The sequence below is a fragment of the Rutidosis leptorrhynchoides genome, chromosome 2, assembly GCF_046630445.1.
Source record: "Rutidosis leptorrhynchoides isolate AG116_Rl617_1_P2 chromosome 2, CSIRO_AGI_Rlap_v1, whole genome shotgun sequence".
Classification (NCBI taxonomy): Eukaryota; Viridiplantae; Streptophyta; class Magnoliopsida; order Asterales; family Asteraceae; genus Rutidosis; species Rutidosis leptorrhynchoides.
The window spans coordinates 304,401,633-304,421,947 of NC_092334.1; positions in this window are offsets into that span (position 1 = coordinate 304,401,633).

A 20,315-nucleotide genomic window follows, 5' to 3' on the forward strand; every position below is an offset into this window, starting at 1 on the left:
GTTCCGTCTTCCTGAATATTAAGATGCTTCTCCGATCCTTTGGGTATTTCATCCTTTAAATTTCCCTCTTTTAAAACTCCTTGTTGCGCCTCCTTTATTTGAGTAGTAAGGTTAGTGTGAATCATTATATTCATAGATTTTACTCGAATGGGTTCTCTGTCCTTTCTGCTCAAGGCGTCGGCTACCACATTTGCCTTCCCCGGGTGGTAACGAATCTCAAAGTCGTAATCATTCAACAATTCAATCCACCTACGCTGCCTCATATTCAGTTGTTTCTGATTAAATATGTGTTGAAGACTTTTGTGGTCGGTATATATAATACTTTTGACCCCATATAAGTAGTGCCTCCAAGTCTTTAATGCAAAAACAACCGCGCCTAATTCCAAATCATGCGTCGTATAATTTTGCTCGTGAATCTTCAATTGTCTAGACGCATAAGCAATCACCTTCGTCCGTTGCATTAATACACAATCGAGACCTTGCTTTGATGCGTCACAATAAATCACAAAATCATCATTCCCTTCAGGCAATGACAATATAGGTGCCGTAGTTAGCTTTTTCTTCAATAATTGAAACGCCTTCTCTTGTTCATCCTTCCATTCAAATTTCTTCCCTTTATGCATTAATGCAGTCAAGGGTTTTGCTATTTTGGAGAAATCTTGGATGAATCTTCTGTAGTAACCAGTCAATCCTAAAAATTGACGTATATGCTTCGGATTTTTGGGGTTTCCCACTTTTCAACGGTTTCGATCTTTGCCGGGTCCACCTGGATACCTTATTTGTTCACTATGTGACCGAGGAATTGAACTTCTTCCAACCAAAATGCACACTTTGAAAACTTAGCGTACAGTTTTTCTTTCCTCAATACTTCTAGCACTTTTCTCAAATGTTCTTCGTGCTCTTGATCATTCTTTGAGTAAATAAATATGTCATCGATGAAAACAATGACAAACTTGTTAAGATATGGCCCACACACTCGGTTCATAAGGTCCATGAACACAGCTGGTGCGTTAGTCAATCCAAACGGCATAACCATAAACTCGTAATTACCATAACGCGTCCTAAAAGCAGTTTTTGGAATATCATCCTCCTTTACTCGCATTTGATGATATCCAGAACATAAATCGATCTTTGAATAAACCGACGAGCCTTGTAGTTGATCAAATAAGTCGTCAATTCTCGGCAGTGGATAACGATTTTTGATGGTAAGTTTGTTCAACTCTATGTAGTCAATACACAACCTAAATGTACCATCCTTCTTCTTGACAAACAAAACAGGAGCTCCCCATGGTGATGTGCTTGGTCGAATGAAACCACGTTCTAATAGTTCTTGCAGTTGGCTTTGCAGTTCTTTCATCTCGCTGGGTGCGAGTCTATAAGGAGCACGAGCTATTGGTGCAGCTCCTGGTACAAGATCTATTTGAAATTCAACAAATCGATGTGGAGGTAGTCCCGGTAATTCTTTCGGAAATACATCGGGAAATTCTTTTGCGACGGGAACATCATTGATGCTCTTTTCTTCAGTTTGCACTTTTGTGACGTGTGCTAGAATAGCATAGCAACCTTTTCTTATTAGTTTTTGTGCCTTCAAATTACTAATAAGATGTAGCTTCATGTTGCCCTTTTCTCCGTACACCATTAATGGTTCTCCTTCTTCTCGTACAATGCGAATTGCATTTTTATAACATACGATCTCTGCTTTCACCTTCTTCAGCCAGTCCATGCCAACTATTACATCAAAACTCCCTAACTCTACTGGTATCAAATCAATCTTAAATATTTCGCTACCCAGTTTAATTTCTTGATTCCGGCATATATTATCTGCTGAATTTAATTTACCGTTTGCTACTTCGAGTAAAAATTTACTATCCAACGGCGTCAATGGACAACTTAAATTAGCACAAAAATCTCTACTCATATAGCTTCTATCCGCACCCGAATCAAATAAAACGTAAGCAGATTTATTGTCAATAAGAAACGTACCCGTAACAAGCTCCGGGTCTTCCTGTGCCTCTGCCACATTAATATTGAAAACTCTTCCGCGGCCTTGTCCATTCGTGTTCTCCTGGTTCGGGCAATTTCTAATAATGTGGCCCGGTTTTCCACATTTATAACAAACTACATTGGCATAACTTGCTCCGACACTACTTGCTCCGCCATTACTCGTTCCGACACCATTTATTCCTTTCGTTCTGTTAACCCCTGGTCCGTAGACCTCACACTTCGCCTCGCTATGACCATTTCTTTTACGCTTGTTGCAAAATTTGGTGCAGAACCCCGAGTGATACTTTTCACACCTTTGGCATAGCTGCTTCTGATTGTTGTTGTTGTTGCGGTTGTTATTGTTGTTGGGACAATTGTTGTAGTTGCTGTTGTTGTTGTTATTGTTGTTGTTGTTGTTGTTGTTGTTGTTGTTGTTGTTGTTGGGCCGTTTGTTGTAGTTGCGATTGATGTTGCGATTGTTGGGATAATTGTTGCGATTATTATTGTAATTGCTGTTGTTGTTGTATTGGTGATTCTTATCACCGTTTTCCTCCCACTTTCTTTTGACTTGCTTCACATTGGCCTCTTCAGCCGTCCGTTCTTTAATTCTTTCCTCAATCTGGTTCACTAGTTTGTGAGCCATTCTACATGCCTGTTGTATGGAGGCGGGCTCGTGTGAACTTATATCTTCTTGGATTCTTTCCGGTAATCCTTTCACAAACACGTCGATCTTCTCTTCCTCATCTTCGAACGCTCCTGGACACAACAGGCACAATTCTGTGAATCGTCTTTCGTACGTGGTAATATCAAATCCTTGGGTTCGTAACCCTCTAAGTTCTGTCTTGAGCTTATAGACCTCGGTTCTGGGATGGTACTTCTCGTTCATCAAGTGCTTGAATGCTGACCACGGTAGTGCGTACGCATCATCTTGTCCCACTTGCTCTAGATAGGTATTCCACCATGTTAACGCAGAACCTGTGAAGGTATGCGTAGCGTACTTCACTTTGTCCTCTTCAGTACACTTACTTATGGCAAACACCGATTCGACCTTCTCGGTCCACCGTTTCAATCCGATCGGTCCTTCGGTTCCATCAAATTCCAAAGGTTTGCAGGCAGTGAATTCTTTGTAGGTGCATCCTACAAGATTTCCTGTACTGCTAGATCCAAGGTTATTGTTGGTATGTAGCGCAGCCTGTACTGCAGCTATGTTTGAAGCTAGAAAAGTACGGAATTCCTCTTCATTCATATTCACGGTGTGTCGAGTAGTCGGTGCCATTTCCTTCAAAATAGTCAAATGGAACAAGTTAATCATACAGAATATTAAGAGTAGTTAATAGTATTTCTAAGCATAATATGAACTCATTTATAAAAACTTTTTCTTCATATTAGCGTTTTATAAGTTTAAATTCGGGTAGTACCTACCCATTAAGTTCATACTTAGTAGCTAATATATAATTCAACTACTACAATTCTATATGAAAAACTGATTATAATAATATTTCGCGTTCAAACTTTTATACAATATTTTACAAACTTACAATACCGCTTATTTTACATAAAGCATGAAATATAGCACACAATAACTTTGATACAAGATAGTTGTGAAGATAATTCTAGCTAATACACAAGTCGTTCAGCAAAGGCAATAAAGACACGTAATTCATACGTCCAGAAACAAGTCATGCATTCTGGTTTTACTAGGACTACTTCCCATCCTTGGTCTTGTGGAACATAACCGTTATGGCCGTTGATAAGACAGCGTGTTGTAATGTCATTAAAGGGACGAGGGTTACGTAATGACCAACAGTCTCGTAATAACCTAAAAACCTCATTTCTTACCCCAATTACTGACTCCGTCACTTGTGGGAACGTTTTGTTTAATAGTTGTAGCCCGATGTTCTTTTTCTCACTTTGGTGAGAAGCGAACATTACTAACCCGTAAGCATAGCATGCTTCTTTATGTTGCATGTTAGCCGCTTTTTCTAAATTATGAAGTCCTATATTCGGATACATTGAGTCAAAATAATTTCTTAACCCGTTGCGTAAAATAGCATTTAGGTTCCCCGCAATATATGCGTCAAAGTAAACACATCGTAACTTATGGGTTTCCCAATGTGATATCCCCCATCTTTCAAACGAAAGTCTCTTATAAACCAAGACATTCTTGGAACGTTCTTCGAATGTCTTACAAACTGATTTCACCGTAAATAGTTGTGCCAAAGAATTATGACCGACTCTAGACAAGATTTCATCAATCATGTCTCCGGGTAGGTCTCATAAAATATTGGGTTGTCTATCCATTTTGTGTTTTTATACTGTAAAATAGACAAGAGTTAGATTCATAAAAAAAATACTTATTAATATAAGCAATTTTTACATAAATCATAAAGCATAAGCACACTATATTACATATATTACACCACACGAATACAACTATCTTATTCCGACTCGCTCGTTTCTTATTCTTCGGTTTTGGTTCGTTTTGTCAAGTTTCTAGGGATATATAATGTTCCCCTAATACGAGCTGTCGTTTTCCACAACGGTTTAGAAAAACCTGGTGGTTTAGAGGTTCCCGGGTCATTGTTACAACTTAAGGGCTTCGGGGGTTGACGATACATATAAAGTTCATCGGGGTTGAAATTAGATTTCTCTATTTTTATGCCCTTTCCCTTATTATTTTCTTTTACCTTTTTAAATTCAGTTGGGGTAATTTCTATAACATCATCGGAATTCTCGTCGGAATCCGATTCATCGGAGAATTGGTAATCCTCCCAATATTTTGCTTCCTTGGCGGAAACACCATTGACCATAATTAACCTTAGTCGGTTGGTTGAGGATTTTCTTTTACTTAACCGTTTTATTATTTCCCCCACCGGTTCTATTTCCTCCTCCGATTCCTCCTCTTCCGGTTCTGATTCTTCTTCCGGTTCTGATTCTTCTTCCGGTTCTTCTTCGGGAACTTGTGAATCAGTCCAATATATATTCGACTCTTCATTATTATTAGGTGAGTCAATGGGATTTGTACTAGTGGTAGACATCTATCACACAATATCAAACATGTTAAGAGATTAATATATCACATAATATATACATGTTAATAATATATAGTTTTCAACAAAAATGTTAAGCAATCATTTTTAAAGAAAACACGGTCGAAGTCCAGACTCACTAATGCATACTAACAAACTCAATAAGACACACTAATGCAAATTTTCTGGTTCTCTAAGACCAACGCTCTGATACCAACTGAAATGTCCCGTTCTTATTGATTAAAAACGTTCCATATTAATTGATTTCGTTGCGAGGTTTTGACCTCTATATGAGACGTTTTTCAAAGACTGCATTCATTTTTAAAACAAACCATAACCTTTATTTCATAAATAAAGGTTTAAAAAGCTTTACGTAGATTATCAAATAATGATAATCTAAAATATCCTGTTTACACACGACCATTACATAATGGTTTACAATACAAATATGTTACATTGAAATCAGTTTCTTGAATGCAGTTTTTACACAATATCATACAAACATGGACTCCAAATCTTGTCCTTATTTTAGTATGCAACAGTGGAAGCTCTTAGTATTCACCAGAGAATAAACATGCTTTAAACGTCAACAAAAATGTTGGTGAGTTATAGGTTTAACCTATATATATCAAATCGTAACAATAGACCACAAGATTTCATATTTCAATACACATCCCATACATAGAGATAAAAATCATTCATATGGTGAACACCTGGTAACCGACATTAACAAGATGCATATATAAGAATATCCCCATCATTCCGGGACACCCTTCGGATATGATATAAATTTCGAAGTACTAAAGCATCTGGTACTTTGGATGGGGTTTGTTAGGCCCAATAGATCTATCATTAGGATTCGCGTCAATTAGGGTGTCTGTTCCCTAATTCTTAGATTACCAGACTTAATAAAAAGGGGCATATTCGATTTCGATAATTCAACCATAGAATGTAGTTTCACGTACTTGTATCTATTTTGTAAATCATTTATAAAACCTGCATGTATTCTCATCCCAAAAATATTAGATTTTAAAAGTGGGACTATAACTCACTTTCACAGATTTTTATTTCGTCGGGAAGTAAGACTTGGCCACAGGTTGATTCACGAACCTATAACAATATATACATATATATCAAAGTATGTTCAAAATATATTTACAACACTTTTAATATATTTTGATGTTTTAAGTTTATTAAGTCAGTTGTCCTCGTTAGTAACCTACAACTAGTTGTCCACAGTTAGATGTACAGAAATAAATCGATAAATATTATCTTGAATCAATCCACGACCAAGTGTATACGTATCTCAGTATTGATCACAACTCAAACTATATATATTTTGGAATCAACCTCAACCCTATATTGCTAACTCCAACATTCACATATAGAGTGTCTATGGTTGTTCCGAAATATATATAGATGTGTCGACATGATAGGTCGAAACATTGTATACGTGTCTATGGTATCTCAAGATTACATAATATACAATACAAGTTGATTAAGTTATGATTGGAATAGATTTGTTACCAATTTTCACGTAGCTAAAATGAGAAAAATTATCCAATCTTGTTTTACCCATAACTTCTTCATTTTAAATCCGTTTTGAGTGAATCAAATTGCTATGGTTTCATATTGAACTCTATTTTATGAATCTAAATAGAAAAAGTACAGGTTTATAGTCGGAAAAATAAGTTACAAGTCGTTTTTGTAAAGGTAGTCATTTCAGTCGAAAGAACGACGTCTAGATGACCATTTTAGAAAACATACTTCCACTTTGAGTTTAACCATAATTTTTGGATATAGTTTCATGTTCATAATAAAAATCATTTTCCCAGAATAACAACTTTTAAATCAAAGTTTATCATAGTTTTTAATTAACTAACCCAAAACAGCCTGCGGTGTTACTACGACGGCGTAAATCCGGTTTTACGGTGTTTTTCGTGTTTCCAGGTTTTAAATCATTAAGTTAGCATATCATATAGATATAGAACATGTGTTTAGTTAATTTTAAAAGTCAAGTTAGAAGGATTAACTTTTATTTGCGAACAAGTTTAGAATTAACTAAACTATGTTCTAGTGATTACAAGTTTAAACCTTCGAATAAGATAGCTTTATATGTATGAATCGAATGATGTTATGAACATCATTACTACCTCAAGTTCCTTGGATAAACCTACTGGAAATGAAAAAAGAAGATCTAGCTTCAAAAAATCCTTGGATGGCTTGAAAGTTCTTGAAGCAGAATCATGACACGAAAACAATTTCAAGTAAGATTTCCACTCGAAATAAGATTGTTATAGTTATAGAAATTGAATTAAAGTTTGAATATGATTATTACCTTGTATTAGAAAGATAACCTACTGTAAGTAACAAAGGTTTCTTGATCTTGGATGATTACTTGGAATGGATTTAGAAAACTTGGAAGTAAACTTGCAATCTTGGAAGTATTCTTGATTTTATGAAACTAGAACTTTTGGAATTTATGAAGAACACTTAGAACTTGAAGATAGAACCTGAGAGAGATCAATTAGATGAAGAAAATTAAAGAATGAAAGTGTTTGTAGGTGTTTTTGGTCGTTGGTGTATGGATTAGATATAAAGGATATGTAATTTTGTTTTCATGTAAATAAGTCAAGAATGATTACTCATATTTTTGTAATTTTATGAGATATTTCATGCTAGTTGCCAAATGATGGTTCCCACATGTGTTAGGTGACTCACATGGGCTGCTAAGAGCTGATCATTGGAGTATATATACCAATAGTACATACATCTAAAAGCTGTGTATTGTACGAGTACGAATACGGGTGCATACGAGTAGAATTGTTGATGAAACTGAACGAGGATGTAATTGTAAGCATTTTTGTTAAGTAGAAGTATTTTGATAAGTGTCTTGAAGTCTTTCAAAAGTGTATGAATACATATTAAAACACTACATGTATATACATTTTAACTGAGTCGTTAAGTCATTGTTAGTCGTTACATGTAAATGTTGTTTTGAAACCTTTAGGTTAACGATCTTATTGAATGTTGTTAACCCATTGTTTATTATAACAAATGAGATGTTAAATTGTTATATTATCATGATATTATGATATATAATATATCTTAGTATGATATATATACAGTTAAATGTCGTTACAACGATAATCGTTACATATATGTCTCGTTTCGAAATCATTAAGTTAGTAGTCTTATTTTTACATATGTATTTCATTGTTAATACACTTAATAATATATTTACTTATCATTTAACATAATTAACCAAGTGTATCAATATCTTAATATGATTCATATGTACCTAGTAAGACGTTGTTATAACGATAATCGTTATATATATCGTTTTCGAGTTTCTTAAATTAATAGTCTCATTTTTATGTATATAACTCATTGTTAAAATACCTAATATGATACATACTTATAATAAAATCATGTTAACTATATATATAACCATATATATGTCATCGTATAGTTTTTACAAGTTTTAATGTTCGTGAATCACCGGTCAACTTGGGTGGTCAATTGTCTATATGAAACATATTTCAATTAATCAAGTCTTAACAAGTTTGATTGCTTAACATGTTGGAAACACTTAATCATGTAAATAAAAATTTCATTTAATATATATATATAAACATGGAAAAGTTCGGGTCACTACAGTTTTTCGGTCTGGCACAAGGTCCTGTCTTTGACCATGCTATGTAACCACCGTTCTTACGGTTGACACCTGATTTAGTTCAGGTGACCTAATGAATTCCAGGTGAATTCCTAGGATTTTACGTTTAATGGTAATGAACGCATTAAAAATGGGTTTTTAGAAAACAAATCGGTTTGTAATTTTGATCATAATATTTTCTCGTTCAAGCTCGAGTTTAGATATCATCGAATTCCATGAGTTTGTAATTCTCAATCTTTAAAAGTCAATCTCAAGGATTGAGTAATATCAGTCTTAAAAGCTAATTTTTGATCTTTAAGGAGATTATCCTTTCTGGGGGTCTGATTCATTAGTCTTATCAAGCTAATTTGCACCGCGCCCTCCCCATTTTACGAGACAGATCCTCTCATGGTTAGGATAAGTCTGACCACTTGGCGACCCTGTTTGATGCTGAGGTCTGTGGATTTCCGACTGATTTTTGAGAAAACTTTATAAGGTTTTTCGTAGACTCTACAACTGGTCTGGACGACAACTTCCTGACCTAAATCAAGAAGCGCGTGTCATTTTTGGAAGACTTTACTTCCTTTTAATTATGGAATTGATTCATCGTGTAGATTCATCTTTCTTTCAAATATATTACAATTTACCGGGTAAAACGGTTAATTTTGTCCAAAACAAAAGTGTCTTCAATTATTTGTACAAAAATATGTGATATATGTTTTAAATAACTTGGTAAATTTTTCCCACACTTGGCTTTTATTTTCCTTTCTTTGCCTTTTTATTGTCATCTATTCTATTTTAAATGAATTCTAACATTTTGGGTTTTTTCTCAATTTATGTCCTTTCCGAGGTAACAATAATTTCGGTGTTAACACCTAGTTTTATCGTTCATAAATATGTATAAACATGATTTTGAATTCATTTAATTGAAAATTTTGAAAATTTTACTAGAATTAGGTAGTCAGTATATAAGACTAGGGCTGTTCTTTATTATCAGAGAGCACTAGATTCTAATACAACTACTGCGTTACTAGTATTTTTAATGGTAACCAAGTGTATAAGTTAAAATTTTAAAAATTCGAAAGAATTTAACCCCTTCCCACACTTAAGATCTTGCAATGCCCTCATTTGCAAGAAATCAGTAACAATTTAAATTATTGAGGGTTATTAACGTAGAAAAATGATTAAATTTTACCAAAGTTTCCAAACATATTGGCGTTTGTTTGCTGAATGATAAATGGTGCATATCATTTGTTCATTCCGTCTTGTTATTTCATCAAATTTGTTTTTCGTTTTGTCGTCAAAATTAGTAGCTTTTGCTGAGCTTAATGCCAGTCTTTGAAAATGCACTGTTTTACCCTGTTATGTACAATTGACAATATACATATATACAAATAATAACATGCATGGTAATTTGAAATATTAGTAAAACATAATAAAAATATTAAACTTACATAAAAGTATCAAAATATAATGCGTTTAAACATAAATAAATATAAATAATAAAAAAAATCATAGAAATCACCAACTGGATAGGGATTCCAGTTCATGTCGTCGGTCGGGTTCCATGGTTGGTGATAGGTGTACTGGTAGGCCTGGTTAGGGTCGTAGAGAGTAAATGGTAGTCTCATATCGGGTTGGTGTGGAGGATAGTAAGCGGGTCGGGTCGGTACGTAGTGATCCTGAGGTGATAACCGGCTCATGATCTGACGCTGATGATAGTCCCATCTATCATGCTGTCATTGCCTGGAATGCTCGTACTCATTCCAGGCTTGCCACTGCTCATATCGATTATGTCTATCCTGGTTTGTCATTTCTACCTCATTTATACGCTGGTAGACGTCAGTCATAACCTCCCTAATGACATCCCTAATGTCATCTGCTTCCTCCATTTCCTCATTTGAACCTCTCTCTACCTGTGGATGACGACCAACATAGGGTACTGCCTGATTGCGTCTGCTCTTCAATACCTTAGCACCCTGATAGACCTTCAATCCTAAAGTATCATCAGGTTCCCTACAAACCAAGAGTGGACCCCCTTGATCCCTATCTACACCCAAATACTCTCCAATGAGAGTAACAAAAATACCTCCTCCTATTATTCCCCCTTCCTGTATTCCTTCCACTATCTTAGACAAATAAAAACCAACACAGTATTTGATATTAACAAAGCCTCTTGGGTCTCGAATACACTTAAGGTAAAATAAATCATGTAAGGTCATTTTCTCCTTGTTGTGACATCTCTGTGTAATCGAGTTAGCCAGAAATCTATGAATTATACGAAGCTCGGGTCTGTGAATATGTAAGTAGGAGTGCGTTCCTGCCCGCCCAAAAATATTATAATCTAATATACGCCTCCAGACGGCGTTAGCATCAAAATTCCTATCTACCCTTTCACCATGATAAATCAAATTTGTACAATCGGGTAATAGTAATTCAGCGGGCGTATATATCTGTAAAGCCCTGGCCATGTCTAGCATGGACATCCTGTACATCCTACGGCCAAGTATAAATCTAAGAAAACTTCTATCATCTAACCTAACTACATCCGCATTAAGTGAAATAGTACTCATAAGCTCAACGCACCATTCCTTTTATACAGGCCTACGAATGGTGAATAAACGTTCTCAATCGGGAAAAGAAGAGCTGCCATACCTTTGGATCAAATGATGTCTAACTGAGTTAGCTAGTTGGAACCTTTTCAAAGGCTCCCAATCGATTACCCTTGGCACTTCTACATTTTTCATCACCAATTTGAATTTGTTACTTTGATATGTCGGGTAATCTCTCCAACTCCGATCAAATCTCAAATTGGGATGCAACTGTTCTTCATGAATCGTTGGGTGTTGTACTATCGGATGCATCGAAAATACTACGTAGGCATCAATATATTCTTGTTGCGGATCATAATAAGGTACGTGTTGATCAGGTTGTTGTTGTTCCTGTTGTTGCTCCTGTTCAGGTTCATATTGCATTTCTGGTTCAGGTTCTGGAGCAGGTTGTCTAGATGATGATAATGTGCCATCAGTATTAGTAAATCTCTGCAAAACACATTAAACACAAATTTTGTGCATTCAAATATGCATTAGTGTTAGCAAAATAACAACTTGACACAATTACAATAACATGTTCAATCAAAATAAAATTTATACACATTTTTACAATTTTAACAATTTTACACTTTTTCAAATAAGCATATATGAAAATGTTTACAAAGTTCATAAGCATTCAACTCAAATAACATGTTAAAAGAACCATTACTAGCAATTAAACAAGTTTCAAATGGCATTTACATCAATTTAATCAAGTTCATGAATTTTAGACCTAAAAAGTCTACTTTAATTCTCAAAAATCATGTTTAGGATCAAAGTTTGGATCATTTAGCTACCTAAACATGTTACACTACTTAATTTAGCAATAATTCATGATAAAAATCGGCATAACCTGTTTATATCAAAAAGCCTCAAATTGCTCAAGAACACAAACCCTATATTCCTAAAAATTTTGAAGTTTTTGGCTTCAAATCATGTTAAATAGCATCAATCTAGGTTATACATGCATAGAATACTAACAATTTAACTCTAATTACACTAGAAATTAACAAAATCAAATTAGGTAAATTATAGCTCAAGAACAATAAAAATCAAATTTACAGAGGTTTAGGGGTGTAATTGTTACCCTTCTTGATAAACTTCTTATCAAATTCATGATTAGAGCGGATTATAGCAAGAAATTTGGTTGATTTCGGTAAAAAAATGAAGATTTTAGGGGTGTTTTAGGTGTGTGTTCGAGTATGTGTGTGTGTTTGTGGTGATACAGAGCAGCTCGACTGATATTTGTTACCTGCCCAGTTTTTTCCTCCCATGCGATCGCATGGATATACAGGCCAAACCCCATGCGATCGCATGAGGTCTGTTTTTTTTTTTTTTTAAACCTTATACTTTTGAAACATAAATTAATAAAATTTTAAAAATTTGCTTTTTTAGGAGTGAGGGCGTTTCGGATCGTTGTCCTAGTCCGTCTCTCAACAAAGTTTTAAAATTTGTTACTTTTTAAGCGTCGTTTTAAAAGTAAAGATTTTGGGTTTTTTAATGTTTTTGGCATACTTTAATTCAATAAGATTAAAAATAATGATAATAAAAGTTCTCGTCCCTCCCTTGGGTAGAGCAATTTCGGTTCAACGACCTAGTTTTCAACTCACGACGAATTTTAAAAATCACATTTTTAACTTAATGAAATAAAGTAAATTTTTTTGTTTTTAAATTCACACCAAACTTAAATTTAAAATGCATAAAATTAAAAATTCATATTATTAAAATTAAAAATTCACACCAAACTTATATTATATTTTTGTTTTTATACATACAAACTTATATTAAAAATATCAATTTTTCAAATATTTACAAATTTAAATATATTGATTTTAAAAAGTTTACAATATTAATTTAATATTTATATATTAATTTTAAAAACATCATAAAAAAATAAAATTAAAAATCTTTTTGGTCTTTTATCCCACTTTAATCAATCAAATATTATCAAAAATATACGCCCCTCTTTTCGGTAAAGTAATTTCGGTTCAACGACCTAGTTTTACTCCTGACGAATTTCTGAAATATTTTGGGTTGATTGATTAAAGATATTTATACCTTAAGAATAAACGGTAAATTTCACAGTGATGTAATAAATTTTTGTATGATATCAATAATTTCGGTTACGCATACCTAATTTTATTGAATACCAATTTAATACTTTATAGCGAACGATTCAGCGTTTATTATCAAAAGGTTAAAAGCAATAAAAAAAACTGTACATACTTACCTATGAGAAAGAATTCTCAGAGACCTGCTTTAGCCGACTCATATGAGAGTCGTGTGATTTGGTTCTCCATAGCTACGTAAGCATAACCTCGAATCTTCAATATCTTTTCTTCTAAACATATAAACGGTCCTTCTCTGCATAGAAAAACAAATTCGGTATTTGAATATGTTTGATTATTTGAACATTTACCTTCGTGTGACCATTTTCCGCATTTATAACATCTTTCAAGGTGTCGTGCTCTTCTTTTTGTTGCGGATTTTGATTTTCCTTTACCAAAATGTATCTTATGATGATCTTTTCTGAGTTCTTTTCTTACTCCGTCCATTTTGGCTCTTATGAATGATACCAGTTCACTTGAAAGTGTATCATTATTACGTTTAGTAATCATAGCGTATAGCATTAGACCATGGTTCAGATCAAAGGAATTCTTCATCTCGTAAAACCTAAAAAAATAAAAATTCAGAATGGGGGGAGAAGACTAGTTCTTTAGGGTCTGCTAGGGAAAGACCATTCGGATTCCATTCTCGAGAACTACACGAAAATAGAATATCTAACTCTAACAGAAATATATATTACCCTAAAAAGATTCGAACCTTCCCACACTTAGTTAGCTGTGGTGTCGAAATTGTGATTAACTTCATCTTCAACTTCCATCGGACTATCTATGTAATGTTTAACTCTGTGACCATTAACTTTAAATTCAATCCCATTTGAATTTATTAATTCTACTGTTCCATACGGGAAAACTCTTTTGACTATGAATGGTCCAGACCATCTTGATTTCAATTTTTCCAGGAAATAGCTTGAATCGTGAATTGAAAAGAAGAACTCTGTCTCCTTCTTTAAATTCTTTTGAACTTCTGATTCTTTTATCATGCCATTTCTTCGTTCTTTCCTTATAGATTAACGAATTTTCGTATGCTTCATGTCTGAATTCTTCTAATTCATTTAGTTGACTTAACCGTAGACGTCCAGCTTCATGTAAATCAAGATTACATGTCTTCAAAGCCCAAAATGCTTTATGCTCAATTTCTACTGGAAGATAACATTCTTTTCCATAAACGAGTCTAAAAGGTGTGGTTTCAATTGGAGTTTTGTAGGCTGTTCTAAAAGCCCAGAGTGCATCCTCCAATTTCATGGACCATTCCTTCGGATTTGATCCTACGGTTTTCTCTAGAATACGTTTTAAAGCTCGATTGGTATTTTCAACTTGTCCACTTGTTTGTTGATGATAAGCGGTTGAGATTTTATGAGTTACTCCATATCTTTTGAGAACTTTCTCAAGTTGATTATTACAAAAATGAGTACCCCGATCACTTATTAAAGCTTTCGGTGTTCCGAACCTTGCAAAAAGACGTTTTAAAAAGTTGACTACAACTCGTGCATCATTAGTTGGGAGAGTTTGTGCTTCCGCCCATTTAGATACATAATCAATGGCAACGAGAATGTAGAGATTATCATGAGATTTTGGAAATGGACCCATAAAGTCAATACCCTAAATGTCAAATACTTCACATACTTGAATGACATTTTGTGGCATTTCATCACGTTGATTTATTTTTCCAGCCCTTTGACAAGCATCACAGGATTTGCAAAGAAGGTGTGCGTCTTTGAAAATTGTAGGCCAATAGAATCCAGCATCGTAAACTTTTCTTGCTGTGAGTTGAGGCCCATAATGCCCTCCTGTTGGTCCTGTGTGACAATGGTTTAAGATTTGACTGGCTTCATCTCCAAATACACATCGGTGTATTATTCCATCGGGACAACTTTTAAACAAATGTGGATCTTCCCAGAAATAGTATTTTATATCACTAAAGAATTTCTTTCGTTTTTGGTACGACAATCCTTTTTCAAGGAATCCACATACTAAGTAGTTTGCATAGTCTGCAAACCATGGAATTTCACTATAATCTATCTTCAATAGACATTCATCAGGAAAGTTATCTTGTATGGTTGATTCATTTAGAACTTCTAATTCAGGATTTTCAAGACGAGAAAGATGATAGGCGGCGAGATTTTCTGCTCCCTTTTTATCTCGGATTTCAATATCGAACTCTTGTAAGAGTAAGATCCAACGGATTAATCGTGGTTTAGCATCTTGTTTCGAAAATAGGTATCTAAGAGCAGAATGGTCGGTATAGACCACCGTTTTAGCTAGAACGAGATATGAACGAAATTTGTCAAAAGCAAAGACGATAGCAAGGAGTTCTTTTTCAGTAGTTGTGTAATTTGTTTGTGTTCCTTGTAACATCTTACTAGCATAATAAATAGGTTGAAATCATTTTTCAATCCTTTGTCCTAAAACGGCTCCCATTGCAAAGTCACTTGCATCGCACATCAGTTCAAACGGTAGATTCCAATTTGGAATTATCATGATCAGCGCATTAGTGAGTTTTTCTTTAAGAATATTAAAAGATTTGATACATTAATCTGAAAAGATGAATGGAGCATCCTTTTCTAGGAGTTTATTCATAGGAGTGGCAATTTTAGAAAAATCTTTTATGAAACGTCGGTAAAAACCTGCATGCCCTAGAAAACTCCTAACTCCTCTAACATTGGTGGGATGTGGAAGTTTAGCAATTACATCTACTTTAGCTCTATCCACTTCAATTCCTTCCTTTGAAATTTTATGACCAAGAACGATGCCTTCTTTAACCATGAAATGGCATTTCTCCCAATTAAGAACTAGATTTGATTGTTCGCATCTAATAAGCATTCGTTCAAGATTGACTAGACATGTTTCAAAAGTATCACCGAAGACTGAAAAGTCATCCATGAAAACTTCCATGCATTCTTCTATCATGTCGTGAAAAATCGCCATCATGCACCTTTGAAAGGTTACAGGGGCGTTGCAAAGTCCAAATGGCATGCGTTTATAAGCAAAAGTACCATAAGGGCACGTGAACGTGGTTTTCTCTTGGTCCTCGGGTGCTATTGGAATTTGAAAATATCCGGAAAAACCGTCAAGAAAACAATAGTAACTATTTCCTGCTATTCTTTCCAACATTTGATCAATGAAAGGTAAGGAAAAGTGATCTTTTCTGGTGGCGTCATTTAATTTTCTATAATCAATACAAACACGCTATCCTGTTACAGTCCTAGTAGGAATAAGCTCATTTTTTTTTCATTTGTGATAACAATCATGCCACCCTTCTTAGGTACGCATTGAACTGGGCTTACCCATGGACTATCAGAAATTGGATAAATTAAACCTGCATCAAGGAGTTTAATAATTTCTTTCTTAAAAACATCTTGCATATTAGGATTTAGTCTTCGTTGGCGTTGCACATACGTTTTATGACCTTCTTCCATAAGGATTTTATGTGTGCAATATGAAGGATTTATGCCTTTAATGTCATGAATCTTCCATGCAATAGCTGGTTTATGAGCTCTTAGCACAGAAATGAGTTGAGATTTTTCATTTTCAGTAAGAGAAGACGATATTATTACAGGTAATTCAGATTCACCATGTAAATAAGCATATTCCAAATGGGTTGGAAGTGGCTTTAACTCTAATGTCGGTGGTTCTTCTATCGATGATTTATATCGATAACTATCTTCTTCTTTTAGCATTTGAATTTCTTCTGTTATTGGTTCATATCCATTAGTCATAAGTGTAGCTAACATTTCAGTTTCATCAATTTGTTCAGTTCCTTCTCCTAACGAACATTCTCCTGTTCCTTATAATTATGGAAATTCTTCTAACAATTCTGCATGTGAATCTATAGTTTGAATATAATAACATGTATCATCTGCAGATTGCGGTTGTTGCATTGCTCTATCAACTGAAAAGGTAACACTCTCGTCCTCTATACTTAGGGTCAGTTTCTTACCAAACACGTCTATTATTGCTTTAGCCGTGTTTAAGAATAGTCTTCCTAATATGAGAGGAACTCGAGAATCTTCTTTCATGTCCAGAATAACAAAATCTACTGGAAATATTAAAGTACCAACTTTAACTAGCGTGTTTTCCATTATCCCTCTAGGATATTTTACTGATCGATCGGCTAGTTGTATGCTTATTCGTGTTGGTTTCAATTCTCCAAGGTCTAGTTTAGCGTATAGTGAATACGGCATTAAATTTATACTAGCACCTAAGTCTGCCAATGCTTCTATTGAACTAAGACTACCCAGAAAACATGGAATTGTGAAACGTCCTGGATCTGAAAGTTTTTTTGGTATCTTATTCAATAGCACTGCAGAACAATTAGCATTCATAGTTACAGCTGAGAGTTCTTCCATTTTCTTTCTATTTGTTATTAGATCTTTCAAGAATTTAGCATATCTTGGCATTCCTGAAATTACATCAATGAAAGGAAGGTTGACATTTATTTGTTTAAACATATTCAAGAATTTGGATTGCTCGGCTTCAAGTCTCTCTTTTCTCATTTTACTCGAGTAAGGAAGTGGTGGTTGGTATGGTTTAACATAAGGTTTAGCCTTAATTGTGTTATCTTCATTAACCTTTTCAACTACCAGTTCTTTTTCCTTATCTTGCTCAGGTTGTGGTTCTTATGGAGTAGGAATAGAGTCATCAGAAATTACAGGCATTTCTGGTGGTTTAAGTGTAATACCACTTCTTGTGGTAATGGCTTTAGCTGTTTCATTCTGGGGGTTAGCATTTGTATCACTAGGTAGACTTCTCGGTTTTCTTTCACCTATCAACCTTGCTAGGTTGCTTACTTCTTGTTTCAAATTTTGAATAGAAGCTTGTTGATTTCTAAATGCTTGAGCATTTTGTTCATTGGTTTGTTTCTGGGATGTGAAAAATTGAGTTTGAGATTCAACTAGCTTTGACATCATATCTTCTAAATTTGGCTTTTTATCATCGGTTTGTGGTGGTTTATTTTGAAAATAGGTCTTTGCTGATTGTAAGTATTATTAGATACTTTTTGATTGCTAGGACCTTGTTGGTTGTTGTATGGAACATTTCGGTTATAATTCTGATTTTGATTGTAAATTGGTCTTGGCGGTTGATAATTATTTCCAGGCCTTTGGTTCATGTATGAAACATTCTCTCTTTGTTCCATTGTTTATTCAATACTGAGACAATCTTTTGTTAAATGTGGTCCTCCACACTGCTCACAACTAATTCGTATTGAGTGAATATCCTTAGTCATCTTTTCCATTCGTCTCTCGACAGCATCTATCTTTGCAGAAATAGAATCGAAGTCATGGCTAGAATCGGCTCTAGCCGCTTTAGATGATCTAATGATATCTTTTTCTTGGTGCCACACATGTGAGTGGGAAGCAGTGTTATCAATAATTTTATAAGCGTCAGTTGCAGTTTTCTTCATAATGGAAACACCAGCTGCTATATCGATGTCTTTTCGTGTAGTGATGTCGCATCCTTGGTAGAATATTTGTACTATTTGATAAGTGTCTAAACCATGTTGCGAACATCCTCTCAATAACTTTCCAAATCTTGTCCACGCCTCATACAGAGTTTCATTTGGCTTTTGTGTGAACGTAACTATTTCTCCTTGAAGTCTCACGGCTTTGGATGCCGGAAAGAATTATTTAAGAAATTTTTCAACTAAGACGTCCCATGTATCAATCGCCCCTTTAGGTAACGATTCTAACCAATCTTTGGCTTCTCCCTTTAAAGTCCAGGGAAATAACATGAGATATATCTGTTCATCCTCAACTTCTCAGATTTTAAATAGAGTACAGATTCTATTAAAGGTTCGAAGATGTTCATTTGGATCTTCCTTCGGCGCACCACTAAATTGGCATTGATTAGTCACCATGTGTAGGATTTGTCCTTTGATTTCATAATCTGGCGCATTAATTTCTGGTTGAGTAATTGCGTGACCTTGGCCAGTGCGTTTAGCTCTCATTCGGTCTTCCATACTTAGAGGTTCCAGATTTTCCATGATTGAATTTGTTGAATCTGAATCACTAGAGGATTCTGATTTAATGGGTTGTTCCTCGACAATCTCTGTTTGAATGATTGGTGGTTCCGGAGGAAAGATTGATGGTTCAGGATCTCTGAATTGTCCCTGAATATCCTCCGGATTCTGAATTGTGAGGTCGGGTTCAAAAAATGGATTATCGGAAATTTGAATTGGAGTACTTGGTCGACTGGATGACGATTCCAAAGAAAAATCAACGGTGACAATATTGGCTAGATTTCTTGATCGAGTTACAGGTGGTGAACGTATAAAAGGTGGTGAACGTTTTGCTCGGTGCATTCACTGAATATCCTATTAGTTATAAAAATAAAAATTATATAAGTTATCAAATTAATAGACTTTTCTGATTTTGCCCACGTTTCGAATAGCCAATAGATGCAGCAGGTAGCCAGGACCCTTTAAATCGGAAGCCCACAACTCGCCACTAACAAATCCAACTATTACTACGAACCATAAAATTTTGGATGTCTATCAATTTAACCACTTAAAATAATTTTTCGTCGAAATTTAAAGAAATTTTAGAGAAGAAATAGAAAATTCTATGTCCTAAAAATCTAGAGCGTCGAGAAATAAGAAAGAAAAAGAGCGCGTCGAAACATAAAAGGTCGAAAAATAATAAAAATAACGTAGCGCGTCGAAACTTAAAAGTCTAAAAACTAAAAATTAAAAGTTACGTCTAAAGATATTAAAGCTTAAAGAAATTCTATATCCAAAATGGTAATAACTTAAAAAGTACTAAAATCTTAGAAAATATTAAGGCGATAAGTGACGTCGTAAAATTTTAAGGCGTCTAAATTTTAATCTAAAGAAAAAGCACTTAAGGGATTTTACGGCAAAGCCTAAAAATCTAGAAATAAAAATAACTATGGCAAAAACTATATCTTAAAACTAGTTACGAGCGATAAAAATACA